Source organism: Ambystoma mexicanum, chromosome 3p (genome assembly GCF_040938575.1).
Source record: "Ambystoma mexicanum isolate Mex_15411 chromosome 3p, UKY_AmexF1_1, whole genome shotgun sequence".
Taxonomy (NCBI): domain Eukaryota; kingdom Metazoa; phylum Chordata; class Amphibia; order Caudata; family Ambystomatidae; genus Ambystoma; species Ambystoma mexicanum.
In genome coordinates, this window is record NC_090925.1 from 1,067,526,441 (window position 1) to 1,067,547,158 (window position 20,718).

Here is a 20,718-nt window from a genome sequence, read left to right on the forward strand (position 1 = left end):
TGATTACACAAAATGATATAGTGATTCTATGTGAGACAGATGAAGGCCACATTGAATGGTGTACACTACTCTGTATTGACCCCATATTGACATTGACAGATGTGTGATGTACAGCTTTTTGAAGATGGGGAAGAGGAGGAGGAGGAGGGTAAAGTAGTGTTCCAACTACATATCCCATTCCCCATATGAGTGATAGAAAGGCTAATTCTGCAACTGGCACAGATGGTAAAAAAGCAAGCCAGCTACCCTTCAGAAGATTTGAAGATGGTCCCAGAAACATTATGGATTATGTGCCCCATGATGTGTGAGTGCTGAAAGTAGCAGGGGAGGGCAGCATAAAGCTAAAAGAAGGGGCACTGCTGCCCCGGTAAAACAGTACTCCCTTTCCTGCAAAGCAGATAAGGTCATTTATGGCACACTCTTTGCATTGTGGAAACAGGGTATACAAGATCTCTGTCCCCTGAACATTGTGGTAGTGGCAGAGTTTCCGCTTGTGCCTAACCCCACAACAATATTGTGCAACATTGCAGCAAACTCAAAACATATTTCACAGTGATTGATCTCAAGAACACTTTATTTATTTATTTATTTATTTATTTATTTATTTATTTATTCAGATTTGTAGAGCGCACATCAGCCCGGGGGCATTGTGGCGCTTGTTACAGACATATATTAGTTGCATATACATGAGCGATATATAATTTACAGGAGCAAATATGAAAATTGTACATATTTACAGTGCAGTATATTTACAAAGTTTGCAAGTGTGACAAGTTATTGTGCAAGGAAGGAGGTCTTCAGTTTTCTACGAAAAATCGCGAGTGAGTTCTCCGCTCTAATGTCAGCAGGTAGAGCGTTCCAGGACTTGGCAGCAATGTAGGGAAAGCTTAGGCCACCGGCTTTGGCTTTAGTGATGCGTGGCATACAGAGTAGGTTGGTGTATTGCGTCCTGGTGGGACGTGAGGAGGAGGGTTTGGAGATGGTCTCTGATAGGTAGGTCGGGGCGGAAAGAGAGAGGCATTTGTGTGTGAGAGTGAGGATTTTGAGTGTGATTCGCTCTTTCACTGGGAGCCATTGGGCTGGGTGTCTGGTGTGGGTGATGTGCTCTCTTCTTGGGATGCTAAGAGCGGCCCAGAGAGCATTGTTCTGTGTGACTTGTAGTCTGTTTAGGTTTTTTGCCGATGTGCCTACTAGGAGGGCATTGCAGTAGTCCAGTTTGGCTCCAATGGTTGCTCTGGCTATTGTAAGGCAATTGGGTTTAGAGAGGTATGGCTTGATGGCGTTTATAAGTTTGGTAGTGTGCGCAGATGAGGAAGTGATTGCGCTGACTTGTCTGGTCATAGATAGTGAGGAGTCTAGATATACCCCCAGTGTTTTGACAGCTGTGGATACGGGGATGATGGAGTTGTCAATGAGAAGGTGGCGTACAGGTTGTCCAGTTTGTCTAGGGTGCTCTGTTGTCCTAGTATCATGATTTCAGTCTTGTCTCCATTAAGGCAGAGGCCATTGACTGCCATCCAAGCCTGAATGATGGAGTAGATAGAGTGAAGTGCCTTGGCGTCTTCGTGGTATGAGCCTGAGAGAGGTAGAAGTACTTTTGTGTCGTCCGCATAGTTCATGTATATGATGCCATGTGAGTCAAGCTTGTCAAAGAGGGGCTTAGTGAACAGGTTGTAAAGTGTGGGTGCAGTGCAGGATCCTTGAGGGACCCCGCAATTGATTGTTGTCAGTGTGGCGTTAGCAGTGTCCGAGAAGACTTTCATGGCTCTACCCTCGAGGAAGGAAGTGATCCAGCGAGCTGATTCTTTAGAGAAATTGACTGAGTGTGTGAGGTCAGGGTCTTGTGATCAACCAGATCAAAAGCAGCTGAGATATCTAGGAGGAGCAGTAGGACTGGCCTTCCCTCATCCATGATTTGGGTGATCTGATTCTTCAGATCCACCAGGGCTGTTTCGGTGCCGTGTCCTTTTCGGAAGCCTGATTGCCTAGTCCCAAGGATGGAATGGGTTTCCAGAAAGTGTTGGATTTGGCAATGTGCGGCTTTGTCCAATAATTTCAGGAGGAATGGCACTGTGGTTATTGGTCTGTATGCCTCTTTGACCCATGCCTCTTTGAGGCTGGCTGGGATAGGGCCTGATCTAAAGGATGCATTAATGAATGCCGTGAAAAGTGGTGCAAAGCGATCTGCGCAGTCTTTGATGAGCTTTGGCGGGCATATATCGCCTTTACAAGGGGAGGGTTTGAGGTTTTTTAGTAAGTTGATGACTTCTAGTTCCGTGACGTCTCTGAAGGAGAAGTCAGGTATGGTGGGCTTGGACGAGGCGGTTGTGGAGTTTGTAGGCTTGGTACCTGTATTTTGAGGTAATGCTTTAAAGTGGTCTTTGATTTTCTTCTGGAGAAGGTCAATTTTGTGTAGCATGGCAGCTTGGATACTAGCACACCAGGCTGCATCTTTGATTATTTCATCAGGTGTATTGGGGGAAGGGGGGAGCTCATTAAAGATGGCGAAGATTGCTTTGGAGTGCGATTTGGCATTGGAGATTCGTGTGTTGAAGGCATTGGCTTTGGCAGCGGTGATGGCTGTTTTGTATTGGTGGGAGATTGAGGTGAATTCGTTTTTGGCACTGCTGCAGGGGTTATTTTGCCCGTTTTTTAGTGCTGCCCTTTTGCAGGAGCGCATTGAGTTCAGTTCTTCAGTGAACCAGGAGTTGGTGTGTAGTGATTTTTTTTCTCTTTTCCATTCGAGTGGTGCTATTTCATTAATAGCTTTAGTGATGACATCTTTGTAGATGTCTGCTAGAGTATTGGGGTCATTAGCAAATGGAGGTGTTAATTCAGGGGTGTGGAGGTAAGGGTGCAGGTTGTCCTCTTTGAGCTTTTTTGAGCTTCTGACGTGAACAGCGACAGCCGGGGTCAGAGTTTTGTGGTTTTTGGTGACAGGTACTGAGAATTCGATACAGTTGTGGTCTGTCCAGGGTAGTGAGGTGTTGGAGGTGATAGTAGAGAGGCAATTATGGTCCGCGATCCAATCTAGAGTGCAGCCTTCGGAGTTAGTTGGGTTCAGTACTTTCTGGGTGAAGCCTAAGTCACTAAGTTCCTTGGTGAGGGAGACCGCAGGTTTGTCTTTAGCATCGTTGAATTCCACATTGAGGTCTCCTAGTAGAAGGGTTTTCGTGGAACTTTTTATATTATTACTGAGGATGTGGATGATGTTTTCCTGAGCGTCTAGGGTGAGGCCTGGGGGACGGTATAGTAAGTGAATATTGATGGTGCTGTTGGGTGACAGTGTGAGTTTAGCCGATAGGAGATCAGAGTTGCTGGTCGAGGAGTGACTGACAAGTCGTAGCTGGAGGTTTTCCCTGTAGATAAGGGCTACTCCGCCTCCTGTTCGTTCAGGTCTGTCTTGTCTGAGTATTGTGAAGCCTGGTGGTAGTGCAAGTGCAACAGCGGGGCCTGATGCTTCATGTAGCCATGTTTCAGTGATGGCTAGTAGGTCAATGTTATTGTGGGTTTTGAGGTCATGAATATCTGATGCATGAGCTGGGAGGGATCGGACATTGAGGAGGGCGCATTTGATGTGAGGTGTGTGTGGTTTGTTAGTGGAGGTGTGGGAGGTGGATGTGTCTGATAGGTTATGTGTGGTAAAGTTGTGGGGTATGGTTTGGTTAGTGGGTGGATGTTTGTAGGTTTGAGGATGTTTAGTGAGAGGGATGTGTTTGGAAGTGGTGCGGGAGCTCAGTCTATAGTTTCTGTGTTCTATGGTAGGGTGTTGTGTGCTGAATTCTGCAGTCAGTGTGCGAGCTCTGAGTCTTTCTAGTCTATACTTTCTTTTCCATTACATCCCGACTCCAGATATATTAGTGTGTTCATTTATCAGGGTGTCCAAGTCGAACACCCAACGTTACCCCAGGGGTGCTGTGAGTTCCCCAGTGTGTTCAACAGAGTGAATCTGATGGATCTGAGCAATTTGCAAGTGCCTAGTCCTGTGATACAGTATGTGGATGACCTCCTAGTATGCAGTGAGGCAGAGGAACTGTGCAGGGCAGATTAAATCCTTCTGTTGACCATATTAGATCAGAAGGGGTACAAGAAAGACAAGGAAACGCTACCATATTGACATAAGAGGTGGTGTACCTAGACAGATAATATCTACAGGTGGATGAAGGATAACACCAGAAAGAATGGAAGAAACATATAGGACCACACCACCCCACATGGTAAAAGATATGCAGCAGTTTGTTAGGACTGTGTAATTACTCCAGGGCATGGGTGTTTGATTATTCAACCTTCAACAAGACCCTCCTCCAAGCCCTCAAAGAAGCACAAAAGGTTAACAGCCATATTAAATGGACCTCAGAGAATAATGGAGAATCATGGAAATGTTGCCAAACTCAAGGAGGCAATGGCACACACCCCAGTGTTGGCAACCCCAACTATAAAGAAAAGTTCTACTTTTTCTCACATTCTGACAGCACTGTGATGACGGCTGTCCGCACCCAGAAAAAGACACAGGGGCACAAGTGGTCTGTTAGACCCAGTGATGTAGGGTCACTTCCCCTGTGAACAAGTCCTTGATGCAGGGGCGTTCGCCATAGAGAAAGCAGCTATTGTAACAATAGGGTGCCCACTAGTTTTATACGTGGAGCACTTGCTTTTTTACAATACTTGAGGAATATAAATTCATGCTAACCACTCAAAGGGCCTTGGGATATGAGGCGATACTGGCAAATCCGGCAATTGTGGTTGTTAGATATTGCATGGTGAACCCAGCTGAATTCATAGCACAGCCACCTGCGCTAGGAGAATATGTTCACGACTGCGCATCTTACATGGACGGAATGGGAGGGAATCCTCAGGTGAAGAAGGAAGTAATAGAGCAGGAAAACATGCTCTTTGTTGAAAGGTCATTGATGATAGATTCAAGCACGGGATGCAGGCAGACAGGTACCGCAATGGTGGGTCACAGGGGGGAGAGTTTTGCATTTGTTCGCCAGCTCATTATTCAGTGCAGGTGACAAAAGTAGTGGTCTTAATAAAGCATTGGATATGTCAGAGGGGCGCACGGTCAACATTCTCTCAGACTCTCATATGTCACCTCCATAGTGCACACAGGGTTGGCCCAGTAGGAAAGGAGGGTGTTCACAAAAGGTGTGATGGGTTTCCGGTCCAACTTGGAAGTGCTGCTGGCATGGCCAATTGAGGTGCTGGCACTCTCAGTAGAGGTAGCGATAATAAAGTGTGCCACCCACACAGGCGGCCCGGACTTCATTATCCAAGGAAATTATATGGCCGACCAAGCATAAAAAGAAGCAGCCTACCTCCCCAAAGGCACGACAAAGTTATATCCAGGTACAAAATAAAGTACCCATGATAGCACAGGGGTCCAAATGACCCTAGAGCGCTGACACTACAGAGCCCTTCAATGCACTACCTATAGTCCAGATAATTGAACTGCAGGGAGAAGCACCCCAGGTGGAAAATGAGCTATGGATAGAGAGGGGCTGTTCCCTCTCCCCAACTGACTTGGTGTGCAGACATGACAGTATGTGGAAACTAGTAATGCCCAGAAAATGACTTAATGTTGCATTAGAGAAACTACATTTTCTCGCCCACGTGTCAGAAGAACATGTGGCCACAAAATAAGTGGTTCATGCCCAAGCTTTATGAATTAGTGTGTGAATTCACAGGCAATTGTATAACGTGTCCAATATTTTTGTTGTGGCACATGTTGGAAACTGTCAGGGCAGAGCTACTTAGATCGGAAGGGTCCTTCCGGCACTTGCATATTGACTTTGTCGATATGCAAGACAGGTATGTCTCTTGTAGTTACATGCTTGTCGTAGCTTGTCCTTTTTCACGTCGGCTTGAGGCGGGACCCTGGTCCCACAATGATGGAAAATCAGCAGCCAGATTCTTGGTAATGGACAAAATTCTGAGTTTGGTCATGTGTGATGACTTGAGGATAGATAATGGGCAACACTTTGCCAATGATCTCTTCAAGGAGGGGACAGTCCTCCTGGGGGTTAAGCACTGCCCATGCTCGATGTACCACCAAAAGCCAACGGCTTAGTAGAGGGATTATATGACTTGCTTAAAGAATGCTTAGAAGGGTTTCTAGAACCAGCAGCCACATGGATGGCAGCTTAAAGGCTGAGCTGATGTTTCCTGAATTCATCTCCATTATACTCATTATGGCAGACATTCATCTTTTGGAAACAACCCAACCAGCAAAGAGACACAAAGGTGGCAGAGATGAGGCTACAGAAAGTGAGAGGTGATAGGATAAATTGCTAGAACTCCTGAACAAGGTGACAGCTTACATTGCTGAGATAAAGCAAAGCTCTTTGCTTCATAGGAAACATATGTTGAGCTGTCTACCAAGGTTAACTTAGTGAAGAGCCATTTGAACTTGATGGATGATGAAACACGAAGAATTATGGAAGAAATAATTAACTCAAGCGCTCTGAGCAGGAGAACGACTCGGAGAAGGAAAAATATCCGCATTGAAGGATTTCCAGAAAATTTTGAGAGGGGCTGCCCTTTGGATTTTGTGAAGAAAACAAACATTAATTAAGCTACTAAATCTGGATCCTAAACTACCCTTAGAGATTGAGAGGTCTCAAAGATCCATGGGACCAAAACCAACTCGTGGACAGAGGCCAAGCAATTTCATTGAGAAATTCTTGAGATTTCCTGTGAGGGAATTTGTTTGGAAGAGAGCACGAGAAATAGGGGACCTTGCCTTGAGAGATCATTAAATAATGATCTTCGGTGACCTGATCAAGGACCTGAGCAAGGATGTCCTAGAGAGAACAAGAGCCTCCAATGTTGCCAAAGAGAAAGCAAGGAGAACACTTGAAGGACTGCATGTTATACCCTGCAATTTTTAAGGTAGTACTTGATGGACAGATAGACTCTTTTGTTGATCATAGTGGTGCGGAGGACTTTTGATCTGATTTGGACCAGGAACCACTGGAAGAAACTGCCATCAGACAGAGGAACATGTCAGCAGGCAAAGAAAGAGATGACATTTTACATCTAGAATAAGGGTTACTGCTTTTCTGCATTATTTATCATCTTACATAAGGAGAAATTGTGTGTTTGATGTAGAATTTTCTTTCTTTCTTTTATTGCTTTATTGCATAAAAATAGTCATAAAAGAAGTTCACAGTTCATAGAAAAGTTGAAAAACACATTAGTTACATTATCACAATCGCTTAGTTCATAATTACTCCACTAAAATTACACAATCAGTGCTTTACCTTAAAACCAAATAAAAACAGATCAACATTATACAGACGATAGCAGCTTGTACAGAAAGATATCTTTACTGTTAGGATTCCGCGTGTGATAACACCCACTCCATGCCATGCACACGTTTCCAAGTCGCACACATTACCAGCATACACGTCTCCCCATGGCTAAGGTAGTCAGTCAATGTTCCCTCTAATTATTTTTCCCTAAGGGCAGAAATGCTTAGCTTTCGTACGCACATTATTTTCCATGTGGACAAATGAATTACGAGGCAAGCCATTTTGTGAGCATGCGTAGTTAGTGAATGTCCCCTTCCCGACCACTGTAATTCTTTACAAATCGTTGTAAAAGTTGCATCTTAAACACTTTTTCCAAACATTTAGGCTTAAATAAACAAATATTTTATATGAAATTATAAGGAGAACTAATCAACCAGTCGAAGACTTCAAGATGTGCCATAGTACCTACGAAAAGTACTCCTCTGCAGAGAAAATAACATGTATGCACAAAAAAGCTTTCTATGCTCAGGATGAACAATAGGTTTTGTTGTGGCTATTCATTTGTCGACACTGCTTAGAGACAATGCAGAAAGTATTGAATGCCATTGGAAAAAAACACTAATGTTTATTACAAAAAAGCAAATATTGTTTACATGGGTGTGGTTGTCAAAAAATACAGACAAGATACAATTTTTGCTAATGGAATAATGGCAACTAAAAGCAACTAAAAGCAATGTGTCCAAAAACACACCAATAGGAATTCATGTGCCACTTCAATGAAGTAATTCAAGGGCCAGTGAAATATGCCTCAAAAATTGCATGAGAATGGTGTCCGGTCAAAGGATCGAATGCAAAAGGATCAAATGCAATAGGGTCGAGTCAATAGGACCTAAAAAAAAAGGTCATTTTTTTTTTAATGTATATTTTATTTTTGGTTTCTGAATAGGAAAAAAAGTGTTTTTTACAGCCAAAAATTCGACCCTTTTGTTTTCGGTCCTTTTGATTCGACCCTATTGTATTTAGATCCTTTTGATTCAATCCTTTGGCCTACAACCCATGAGAATATCTGCACCACAGAATATGATGATCAGAATTCCTGGTTCTCTGCTTGCTATTCACATTACGTGATCCTGTGATTTGTGACATTTGCTCAAATCCAGCTTTACAGCTAAGTAGCATATACAGCATCCATTATTACTCCCTAAAAACAGGAAAATGGGCCCAATAAAAACAGAAAACCACAAACATGTAGGAACCTACCCCCGGCTTCTACCCACAAAGTTCCACTCATATTGTTTTGAATCAGTGACCAGCAGTGTCATTGGTAGGAACTTGAATAATACTAATGCCCAATATCGAGAGGAATTTTAAGGGGAAAGAACATATTTCTAAAAACATGAAATATCCCTGTTGGCAAAGCTAATTACTTTCGTACTCCTTGAAAAATAATTTGATTCCTAGTAGGGAGTAAAATCATATCAGAGCCCTCCTTTTAACCCAGACATAGGAGGTGATATGACAGGTTACATAATGCATCTTATAGTTTTGCCCACCCCCCCATTCCTCACCACAGCCTAGATGACATTTTACAAGAGTCTTACTGAGGTTTCGTCTGGAGCACCTTTGAAGAAAATCACATCTATTTAATATAATGCGAATAGGTACAACAGATTGAGTACTTTCTTCTTTAACTAGGAACCCCTCTTCTGAAATGCACTGTTATCAGTTGAACAAGATGCATGGGGATGCTTAAGGCAATAAACCCGAACACATGTTTATATTGAAAAGCCCTCCGTAGCTGAACACAAAAAGAAATGGAAGGCACAGTTCCTAGACTGTTACTAGAGTTTCCTATCCTTTAGAAAACAAACACATTTCTTTCACTGTACTGTGCAGCCAAAACATTTAATTTGGTTTTTGAATGTTGCTGATTTTTCTTCACAGCGAAGTAGTGTTATACTGTGCCCTTCCATCTGCACCCCACCTGGGCTGCTGTGCCAGGCTCCAATACTAGTTGACAGGGCTCTGTAAAAAGTGAGGGACTGTAGCAGTAAAACACTAACTGGGATATTTGCATACCCACCTTAATTTACAAGCAAAATATCTTCATCATAATCGGTATGTGCTCAATTACTATGAAGTGCATACAAGATTGTTTGTAACATATACCCCATCTTTAAATTGTTGGGTAGGATTATAAAACTGAGCAGTGAAACATTTTTTGTATAGCAGCGAGTTAGCATATAATTTGTTAAGGTTTATTTATTTATATATATATAAAACTTGGTAAGGCTGCAGATTGTGTGAAAAACACTCTAGTTATCTGAATATATTTTGCCCTAATGCTATATACATATAATTCGAGGCACAGTCCATATCCATTATCCCTTGCAGCCCAAGTAAATGATATTGCAATTGAATTGAATTGAACTGATATTTTATTTCTATCACTCTCATACACAAGCATTTCAGGGCATGACAAGGCAAGGGAGGGGAACCGGGGAGAACAAAACAATGATCTTACTTGGCCCAGTGACATTGAGAACGCACAAGTGCATGGGAGAGGGAGAAAGTGCAAAGGAGAAACAGATAAATATTAATAAATAAATAATAAAGGCAACAAACAGTGGTAGAGCAGCCAGCAAGTGGCAAGTGCTGGGTTTAAGGCAGCAGACATGGTAGGTCTGATAAGTGCAGGAACAAAAAGGGGTGGCACTGTATGGGTACAGATACAGACCCCAGTGCAAGGTGGCCAGGAGGCAGTCAGGAGGGTGGTAGGGTGAGCTGGTACCTGGACCCAGAGGACAGGGGGTGGCCAGGTGCACACGGCCAATAGAGAACAGATCAGCAGGGGAGAGGGGGAGCAAAGGCAGAAGCAAAGAGGAAGGTCTTGAGGTGCTTCTGGAAGCAGAGATGGTTCCCCTCATGTTTTAGAGTGGCAGGGAGGCTGTTCCAGAGGGAGGCCCCAACCAAAGACACAGATCTACCTCCAGATCGTTTCTTTGAAAAACGACTGACCCTGTGGGAGTTAGAGGTAGAGGAGCGAAGAGCTCGAGAGGGGAGGTATTTGCAGATGGATAGCTGGAGGTATTTTAGACCCAGGCCCCAGAAAGCCTTGTGACAATGCAGAAGGTTTTGAATGTAATCCTTGCATCCACTGGGAGCCAATGGCGAGATTTCGGAGCTGGAGAGATACGATCCCAGGGCTTGAGGCCAAGACAAGTCTCGCGGTCCTGTTCTGGATGAGCTGCAGAGGGCGGAGAGTAGAGGCAGGTAGATTTAGAAAGAGGCTGTTACAATAGTCCAACCTAAAGAGAACCAGAGCTTGGGAGACAGTGAGCTTCTGGAGGAGTACCTGTGAGGAGGTGCAGTAGGAAGTTTGACTTTTTTACAGACATCAGAGATGTGGGCGGAGAAGGAAATTGTGGAGTCAAAAGTGATCCCCGAGGTTCTTAGCCTTACAGGTGGGGGTAGGAGGAGGGCCAAGGGAGGCAAGCCAGAGTGTGAGGGGAATGGATGGTGAAGGTGTGCCGATGAGAAGGATCTCCATCTTGCTGGCATTCAGACAAAGATCATTGGCAGCACACCAATCTTAAATTTCAGTTAGGCAATCAGAGATGAGAGAGGGAAAGGAGGTGGCTGAGGGCAGCCTGAAATGAGTTCAGTGTCATCAGTGTAGCACTGGAAATTTGAGCAGAAAATGACAATGCAGTGGCCGAGAGTTGCCAAGTATCGGTTGAAAAGCCAGGGCGAGAGGTAGGATCCATGGAGAACAACAAAGGATAGAGAGGGAGATAGATGATAGGAATGACCCAAGTTGGACCTGGGAGGGCCGATCAGAGAGGAAAGAGGTCAGCCAAGCCAGAGCCTGATCGGTGTTACCCAGGATATCATGGAGACGGTTGAGCGGGATAGTATGGTTGACCGTGTCAAAGGCAGAAGAGAGATCGCGTAGGATGAGGACAGAGGGGATGCTAGAGTCAAGGTTGGAGAACAGATCTTCATGGATGTTCAGGAGAGCAGTTTCTGTGCTTCTGGCAGCTCTGAGGCCAGACTGGTGGTCATGGAGACAGCCATCAGAATCGGAATTAAGGTTAAGCTTAGAGATGGAATAGTAATGGAAATTGGGCGATAGTTAGCCGGACAAGAAGGATCAGCTGTGGGTTTTTTGTGAAGAGAATGCACAAGGGAGTGCTTCAGAGGGGAGGGGAAGGATCCTGAGGCAAAAGAGAGGTTGCAAAAATCAGCAAGGGCTGGAGCGAGTGTGTCAATGTGGTCCTTGATGGTTTTAGAGGAACAAGGATGAACCTGTTTTGATGAAGCTTTCATAGATCGGACTTGTGTAGCGACATCATCAGGGGAGAAAAGAGGAAAAGACGAGGAGGAGGGTGGGGGGTGGCTGAAGGAGGGTCAGCAAGCACAGACAGATAGGAGAGAGGAGGGGTAGGGGAGGAGAGGGTGGGCAGGATGTTCTGGGTTTTTGAGATAATGTGAGGGGCAAGGGCAATGTTGCTCTCCACTTAAAGGGTAATGTTAGCAATGCTAAAGTAGGAGAGGCTGAGAATGACATTTGATAACTCAAAATCCTCAGAGGGCAAATTCATATTTGAGTTTTATCATGCATTAACTTGCAAGGGGGGGGTTCAAAGTGTGTGTGTGTGACATATGTGCAAATAATAAGTATCATGAGATGGGGTTACATTCAAAGTAGCAGTAGCCTGGTTACCCACACTCAGTATCTGATATTTGAGCTGACAGTTGGGTTACATAGTCTGTGTGATGCTTTTGCTAAGGTACCATACATAACAGAAATTATTGTGCTTAAACATCATTCATATCATGAGAAACATAAGAATGTGGATGTAGGTACAAGTCTGGTAACTTTTTGCAGAACCAAGGTAGGCAGAGTCAAGGTTGCGTGGTAATATCTGAATGAGTCCTGTGGCGGAAGTTCGAGTCGTATGGTATAAGTGTGGTAGAGTCAATATAGGAGCATTGTGGGGGAGGGGAGATCATTTGGTTAATGTGTGAAGGCATCTATGAGTTATATCTTCTGTTCATGGAGTTACTATTTCATTTTTTTTTAACCTATTATGGGTGTATTCTACTTTAAGGGTTTTAGGGTGTTTAAGGTCATGCTTGCCTAGTAGGGCAATGTAAATAGGCTAGACCAGAATATCAAAACTAGTTAGTATAATTCAGCTTAATTTTGAGAGAAAGCAAATATAAGGTAACTGCTGTGGCTTGTGCATTATTAAATCTTTTTGAATAGGTGGGAATGGTCTGTGTTCACTGGTAAAATTCTTCTGAGCGGCACCCAGAAGGAAGCTGGGCAAGCGCACAGGCGTACAGCTTAGAGGGAGCATTGGTCACAATACATGCTTGCACCCAAAGCCCCATGCCCCACGGTCCCGTATTATGAAGCAGAAAACGCTTTTCGGACAAAGCACATTGTTCCATAAGCATTGGAGGTTGCCATGGAAGCGTTGGTACCCTCTGCATGCACTACGTAATGCGTTCTGTCCAGGGAGCCGATGAACATGTAGACATGTGACTAGGCAAACTTAAAATCTGCCTGCACACTTCCCTGATGCTTCTTGTTCAACAGATTGGCTGTTATTCTTTGCTCCTGTGACTACGGTTTGTCTTGTTTCCTGACCTAGTGCCCGTTCTTGGACCTTGCCTCGCATTCTCCTTTGTCTTGTTTTGACTCCACAGTAACAACCCGACTTCTGCCTCCTGGACTTCTTGCCTCACGTTTTGTACCTCACTACTGGCTAAAACCAACTCGGACTGCTTTGCAGACTGCTAGTTTTTCTCCTTGGCCCCCGGTTTTGTTCCCTTGTTGCCAACCCTGTTTCTGCTTGGACTTCCTTGCTGTATGTCGGCCACCGACACTATCCCGCCTCCTTCCCCTGTGACAGTGCACGGACTAGAGACTTCCTTTTATTGCACCTCATGGAGCGTCTAGGCATCCTTGTGCCATCGGGGTAAGTAGATTTGCTTGGGACTAGAGACTTCTTGGAACAACTCCCTGCAGCATAGGCATCCTCATGCTGTTGGGTTAGGTGGATTTGCTTGGGACTAGAGATTCCTTGGAATATCACCCCTGCAACATAGGCATCCTCCTGCTGTCGGGACAGTCTTCCTACTCTTGGATTGTTGAACGCTCACATTGGGATTCTGGCTCTCTCCTTCTTTGTGCCTTCCAGGACCCCATCACCTGGTAAGCTACATATACATACCTGTTGTCTCTTCATATAGTCCTTGCTCCCTAGGCTATCCTTAACAATCCCTTGGTGTATTGTTACAGGTGACACCATCTGCCTGTTGACCAAGGGACAGTCTGACATCAGACACTCCGCCGCTGGCCATTGTCGAGAACGTCTCACAGATGTGAGCATTCCCTTGTCTTGTACAGTAGTTATCTATTCTGGATATTCTAGACTAGTCATTTACCTATATTCTTTTTCTTGCAGCCTATGGTGTCCTGTGTTGTGTTCATCTCTTTCGGTTAAATAATTCCTCTGTATGTTATTGCAAACAATCAGAGGGGTACATTGGTAGGAAGAACTTGTTGCCTAGACTACGAGTTCAACTGCCGGCTAGCAATCTTGAGACCCCAGTACCCCCTGGGGAAAGGCAAGTTCTGAAATTTACCCCATAGCACTGTTCAGCAACTTAGCCTTCCTCATATACATTTTTCTTGCCCAGCTCAAATAACTTGTAGTGGCAAGTGTAGCCTGTGTATCGGAGGCGTCCAGGCAAATTGCCATATGACCAGTTAGTGGCCTGCATACACGGCTTAAGAACAGAGGCTTCAGGGGGCACTTCCTCAGATGCATGGTGGCCGGACAGAGTAACAAACGATGTTGTGCCGTCTCTTCAGACTCACCACAAAGGTTACATGACACGGAAACAGCAATATTCCATCTATGCCAAAATACATCAGTCTGCAAGATTCCAATATGGAATTTTAAATATAATGCTTCTTCCCACCTGGGCAAGATATAGTCCAGGTAATCTTCGCAGCTCGCCCTCATCTTTATTGAAAGATATCCGGCCAGCTGCTCAGAAGCCCTGGATCTTCCCCGGATATCCTCCTGCGACTTTGCCCGTGCTGCGCTCTTGATTGCTTCCCCTGCAACCGGTGTGATGATTGAGGGATTTGACCAATAATCCTCCATACCCAGCAAACCCAGGTATCCTTTCACACGGCAGCCAACTTTAAGGAGCAGCACCCCTGCTGGGAAAAAACATCTGCAACTGCCTCTTTGTATTTACAAATTTGAGGATTAGACCAGAGGCGAGCCCAGTAAAGGACCGGGCGTAACTTACAGATCTTCTCAAACCCCTCCAATCCAGTTTCCAAAAGCACTGGAATATTCGGGGCTGCAGTGGACAACCTAAGGATATTCTTCAGAAATGTTGTCTCAGCCACTGCAAGGAACTTGGCCTCCACGTGCCCCCAGAGTTCTGCCCCAAACAATGCTGGCTGGCATGCTTGTGCTATGTAGGCCTCCAGCGAGACCCACAATGCCCTATTTTCATGTTCGTTTGTGAATCTAGTGAGGGCCTACTATATCTAGCCATGGTGAGGTTGGCCTTCTTAACCTGTATTTTCCAACTGCATGATGCCGTAACACTCAGGCCTAGATAATCATACTGAACCTGCTCAATCGCACCCCAATATACAAAGAGAGATAAGGGCCTGTGCTTCTTCTTGGAATTGGCATTGAAGATCATAGCCCTGGTTTTTGTGATATTCAAGGCAATCCCATTCTTCTTTGTGATAGACACAAAAATCTCCAGCTGTTTGTACACACCAGACAGCATGATCGATAAAAAACAACAATGCAGGACACTTGTCGCCTGCTAGCAAGGGGGCATCAGTCAGGCGGCTAACAACCTCTTCAAAACTTAATTAATGACAATACAGAACAGCTTCTGTGCCAACAGACATCCCTGGCGGACTCCCTTCTGTATAGCAATACTACGGGAAGTGCTTCCCTCTTGGCTCCAACGTACCACCGCCAAGTTCTCTGTGTAAAGACTCTGAATTGCGGAAAGCAGAGCCACAGGGAAGCTCTTCCAGGACCTTCAACAAACGTTCCGGTGGGACCGTAATTTTCTCTTTGAAGAGTTAATTCTGTCCATTTTTGCCATACTACATGTGACGGTTGTTAAAAATCGTTTGGAGTTCCTTTTTTTCATATGTGTACATTGCGTGAGCTTTGAGGTGAGAAGGAAACCATTATAATAATGGACCCGACAACATTATGTGTGAACGTGGCTGAATGACAGGAAAGCTTTGGCAGGAAGAAGAAGTTTGGATGAGGCTACCACAATGTTATCAGGCGCCTCTGGGTGAAAGTGTCACGTGGGATGTTTTTGGAGGTTGAGGAATATTAAGCGACCATAGACAGAATGGGAACAAGGACTGCAATGGTCAACAATGGATGAAAGTGGATATTCACCGTTCCGTGGTAAAGCGTAAAATGTTGATGTATTATCGGCTGTGACACCATGCAGAGGATTATGAGATGTGATGGATGCAGAGAAGGGAAGCTTCCACTGGGCACCATCTATTTATATGATATGAGACCTTTGGTGGGGCGCTCGAAGCAGCGAATGACAAAGGGTGTAGAATTCCACAAAAAGGGTGTTTTTACGTGGTCGTCCCAATTATAACAAGCCAGTTTGAAAACTTTATCATTTGAATTTGAAAAAGTTCTGTGACCATGATAGATTTTTCTGGCACTTTTGGGGAAATGGTAGTAATGCTGTTGTTATCCCTTCTTTTTTTTCTTTTTTAATTATGTATTTATTATCTTTTATTCTTACACTCTTATTTCTGTGTGCCTGATTCAGGATCAATAGTTAGTTTGCATACAATGAGAGGTAGTTAAGACAGAAGGGTATGTGATCATGTTGGACTGCCTTTCAAATAATTCATGCTAGGCTCTGAAATGAGCTGGAAGATAGTTTGGAGTTTGATTTGCATTTGATTTTGCTGATATCAGGAGCACATTTTCCATTCTTTAGGATCTGTCCTCATTTTTCTCAGCTTTGAGGAAATATGTGAACAAATAGGCAGAAACAATGAATGCATATTGTAAATGTGGCAAATGTTGGGCTGAGTATACTAATTAAGTATAGACTTAATAGACCAATACGTACACTGTACATTTGGCAAGGAATGTATAATGGTTGTGTTAATTACTCAGGTGCATAACTCATTCGAACTATGATTACATTGGGAGGGCTCATAATTCCAGGGAATGGATTGCTGTAACTGAAATGAATATTTGAATTGGAGAGGATACTTGGTCAAGATATGTTTGGAATGGACACTGGATTCCGGTGGAGTATGGTTCAGAACAAGATGTCTATTGGAAACGATACTGCTCATTTTCAATTTGGACTATTCCGAACTGCTGTGTTGCTAACATATTATTGTCTTTTCTTGTTTTTTTGTGATTTCTGTCTTGTCTTGTCTAGTTATGTAATTTTTGTTGTGTGGATTGTTCATTGTACTACATTAGCTATTGCTCAAGGTATCAGCTTACTAATATACAATCAGAGGTTGTTCATATTTTTGCTACTTGATGATTGTGTGTAGAGTATAAGCGTTTGAAGTTGAGGTGAGTGACAGGTTTAGGAGTTATGGAAGAAATAGATTTTGACCTCTGCGTATAATCAGTGCATTGACAGTTTTGACCTGAAATGTTAAAGGCCTGAATTGCCCACAGAAGCGGACACAAGTGATGGCAAGGATATGGAGGGTAAAGGCAGACTTGGTATTTCTTCAGGAAACTCACCTAATTGCTGAGGCAAAAAAAGTATTTGATTAGCTCAAGATATCCTTGTGAGTTGTCAAATTCTTTTCCCACAAAATTAAGGTGCGTGAGCATTCTGATTAGGAAAGGCAAAGATCTTAAAATAGAAAGGGTGGAAGGTGAGGGTTGGAATATTGGATGATGCTCTGGTGGATTTCCGCATAGATCTTGACAATGAGAGACCATCTTTCGTCAGGTGGCATCTTAAAAGTGGGATTTTAGAAGATTTTGTTACAGTGGCAGATATTAAGACATTTACAGAGTTGTTTTTTTTAAGGAGAATGTAGGTTCAGCGGATCCCATGATGGTATGGGATAGTTTTAATGTGTCATTAAGGGGGGAAATGAATAATATGTCTTCGTATATCAGAAAAAAGGGTTTAGCTGAGTTGAAATCACTTGAGGCAGAGCTATCCCACTTACAACGGAGGAATGCACAAAGCAGGGAAATCACTGATCAACTGAAAATGAGTCATATACAAGAAGAAGTAGCCAATAAAACAAACTCAATGGCGGAGAAAGGCCTTTTTTAATGAGGCATAAATACTGGGAAAGTGGTGATAAAGTGGAAAGCTATTTACCAGCAGATTGAAAAGGATGATGAGAAGTCATGCATTCAAGGTGTGGAGGATGTGAATGGTCATGTGGTGATGAAAACATTCTATGAGACCTAAGCAGAGGATACCACTCCTCAAAGATCTTATCTGGGGGAAACTTTGGAGCGTATTGCCGCTGCTATGTTAAAACCAGAGGATAGCAATGCTTTGGATGGTCAGATTGAAGTTGAGGAGGTAATGGGGGCCATAGGACAACTTAATATGGCAAGCTCTCCAATGTTGGATGGTCTGCCTGTTAAGTTCTGCAAGTCATTCAGATCAGTTTTGGCCCCAATTTTGTGTGAATTGTTCAAGATTTTGGTACGGAATGGGGACTTGTGTCTATCGATGCAAGAGGCTTTAATCATGTTAATTCCAAAGCAGAGCAGAGACCATGAAAACTGTGAGACCTACAGACCAATTTCATTGATTAATGTAGATGTGAAAATATTTGCAAAGGTACTGCCAAACAAATCACTGTGTTGGGGACTTGATCCATGTCTCTCAGGTTGGATTTATGCATGGGAGATTTGGATATGACAACATAAGAACCATCGTCGATGTGATGGGTCTTCGCAAAGATGAAAACTCAACTACAGTATTGGTATTCATGGAAGCGGAGAAAGCGTTTGATAGAGTACATTGGACATTTCTGACATTTACATTTCAAAAGATGGGCTTTGGAATTAACTTTTTCAATGCAGTTATTTGTCTACACAATGTAGCGACTGTCAAAATATGCGTGAATAATGAACTGGCTGGCTTGTTCAATCTTGCGTGTGGCACGAGGCAAGCGTGTCCTCTGTCATCCTTTTTGTTCAATATAGCTTTGGAACCTTTGGCAAACTATATTAGATGTGAAGAAACTATTTGAAGTTTGGGGAAGTAGAAGTCACGATATTGGGCCACATTACAAGATGGGCGGAATGCGATTAACGGCGCCGGTAATGGTGCCGGCGCATTAATCCCATTCCGCCCTATTATGAGGTTCCCTCGTGGGACCCGCTATGGACGTCTGGTTTTACCAGACGTCCATAGCGGGTCCCGCGAGGGGACCAGGGAGCAAACAACGGGCCTGTTATTAACGGGCCCGTTGTTAGCTCCCTACCCATTCCCATTGAGTCCTATGGGGGGTCGAATGTCGGAATGGCCCAGTATTTCCCCATTCAAGGAACCCGGACACGATTTTGGAGGCAGCCATGCCCTTATTAAGGGCATGGCTGCCTCCAAAGTCGAAATTAGGCCCATTGTTTTATTCAGAAGACATGGAGATTATTCTCTCTAACCGAGAAGAGGGTAAGGTGATTTTGAAAAATACATTCTAACGGATGGGTAAAAATTCAGGACACAAAGTCAATTGAGATAAACTGAGGGTTTTCCACTTTTGCCAACATGTAGAAGGGGAGATTTTGCAGAATGGAACTGTAAATGGTAGGAATCTCATATGAAATACCTAGGGGTTTATTTAGTAAGAGACATAAGGACAATCATAGAATTCAATATAGATGAGTTGATTGTAGTACTGAAGAGAGACGTGAGGAAATGGGATTGATTAAACTAGAGTATCTGGGCAAAGGTTAACGCTATTAAAATGACTATGTTACCAAAGGTATTTTATGTTATACAGTCATTGCCTCTGAGTTTCCAAAAAGTTGCTGAGAAGGGTTGATTGGCGTTTTCAGGATTTTCTGTGAGATGAGAAGAAAAGACCAAAAAATCCCAAATTCATACTATTTCATGGTATTCAAGAGGGTGGTTTTGGTTACCCGGATCTAGAGAGGTATCATAGAAGATTCATATTGAAAAAGGCATCTCACTATGTGATGTCCGACAGTAAGCATGAACCAATGGGGTTATCAATTGAAAAGGGATATTTTTTGCCCATTCAAATTAATAATATATACTCCATTGGTACATTGCCGAATATAAATTGCCCACTTCTAGTGTAACTAGGTAAGTGATCATCTAATGGTTGACTGACTTGGTAGGGAATTCATATTTACATTAAAAGGCCTCTCTTTGGTCTAATCATGGGCTTCAAATAACAAACAAGACATTGAATTGGCGTAGTTGGATCTCAAAAGGAATATTGGAGATAGGGGATGTGCTGCGAGATGGACAAATGATACTGTTTGATGAATTGCAGCGTTTATATGGTGTGAGAACAGGGAGGTAGGTAGATTTAGAGATCTTGAATTTCTTTTAAATCAGAGATTAGGCATGTTGTCTGAACCAATAGAGAGGGAGACAAAGGGATGCACTTCATTTGCTTTGTGGCCATGCATGGTTTCAACATATCTTACACTAATTCCTATGGATGCTTTCATTGTTGAGTCATGGGGAAACCTGAAAGGAACATGGGAGGAGGACTTGGGTTTTGGAATTATGGATAGAGTATGGATGCAGATGCCAATAACAGGAGATTGAAGAATGGATCGCAGCATTCTCAAACACCTATGCAGCGATTAAAACAAATATGCGGGCCCCTGAGACCAAGACCACTAATATATTCGATATTGAAATTAGAGATGCCAAACGAACTCTAAGAGCTGACCTGAGGAAATTACGTAAAGCTTCCACTACATCGTACAACTATCTGACTCTAAGCAAGAAGCTGAAAAATGCCTACAGAACATGGCTAAAGCAGAAACGCTATGCAATAAAACTGCTCAAATGGCAAACAACAGTCCAAACGTTATGTACGGGGAACTCCCGAACCATATGGGGACTACTGAGCACGGCTCGTGGTGACACCAGTATCCCCTTAACCAATTCAATCGGCATTAGCCAATGGGAGGAATTCCTGAAAACCCGGAACGGCACGGACCAGGCAAAGCCACAGGAGAGGATGCCCCAGGATCCACCTTCGATCCCTTTCAAAGTGTCAGTCGAATCTCTGATAATCAGGATAAAAAAGCTCAAATCCTCAAGAGCTCCGGGACCCAACGGCTTAGCAAATGCCGTATTAAAGAGCAACCCGGAGTATTGGGCAGAGGTACTCGAGATCCTCTTTGAAAAGATTCTGAAGGAA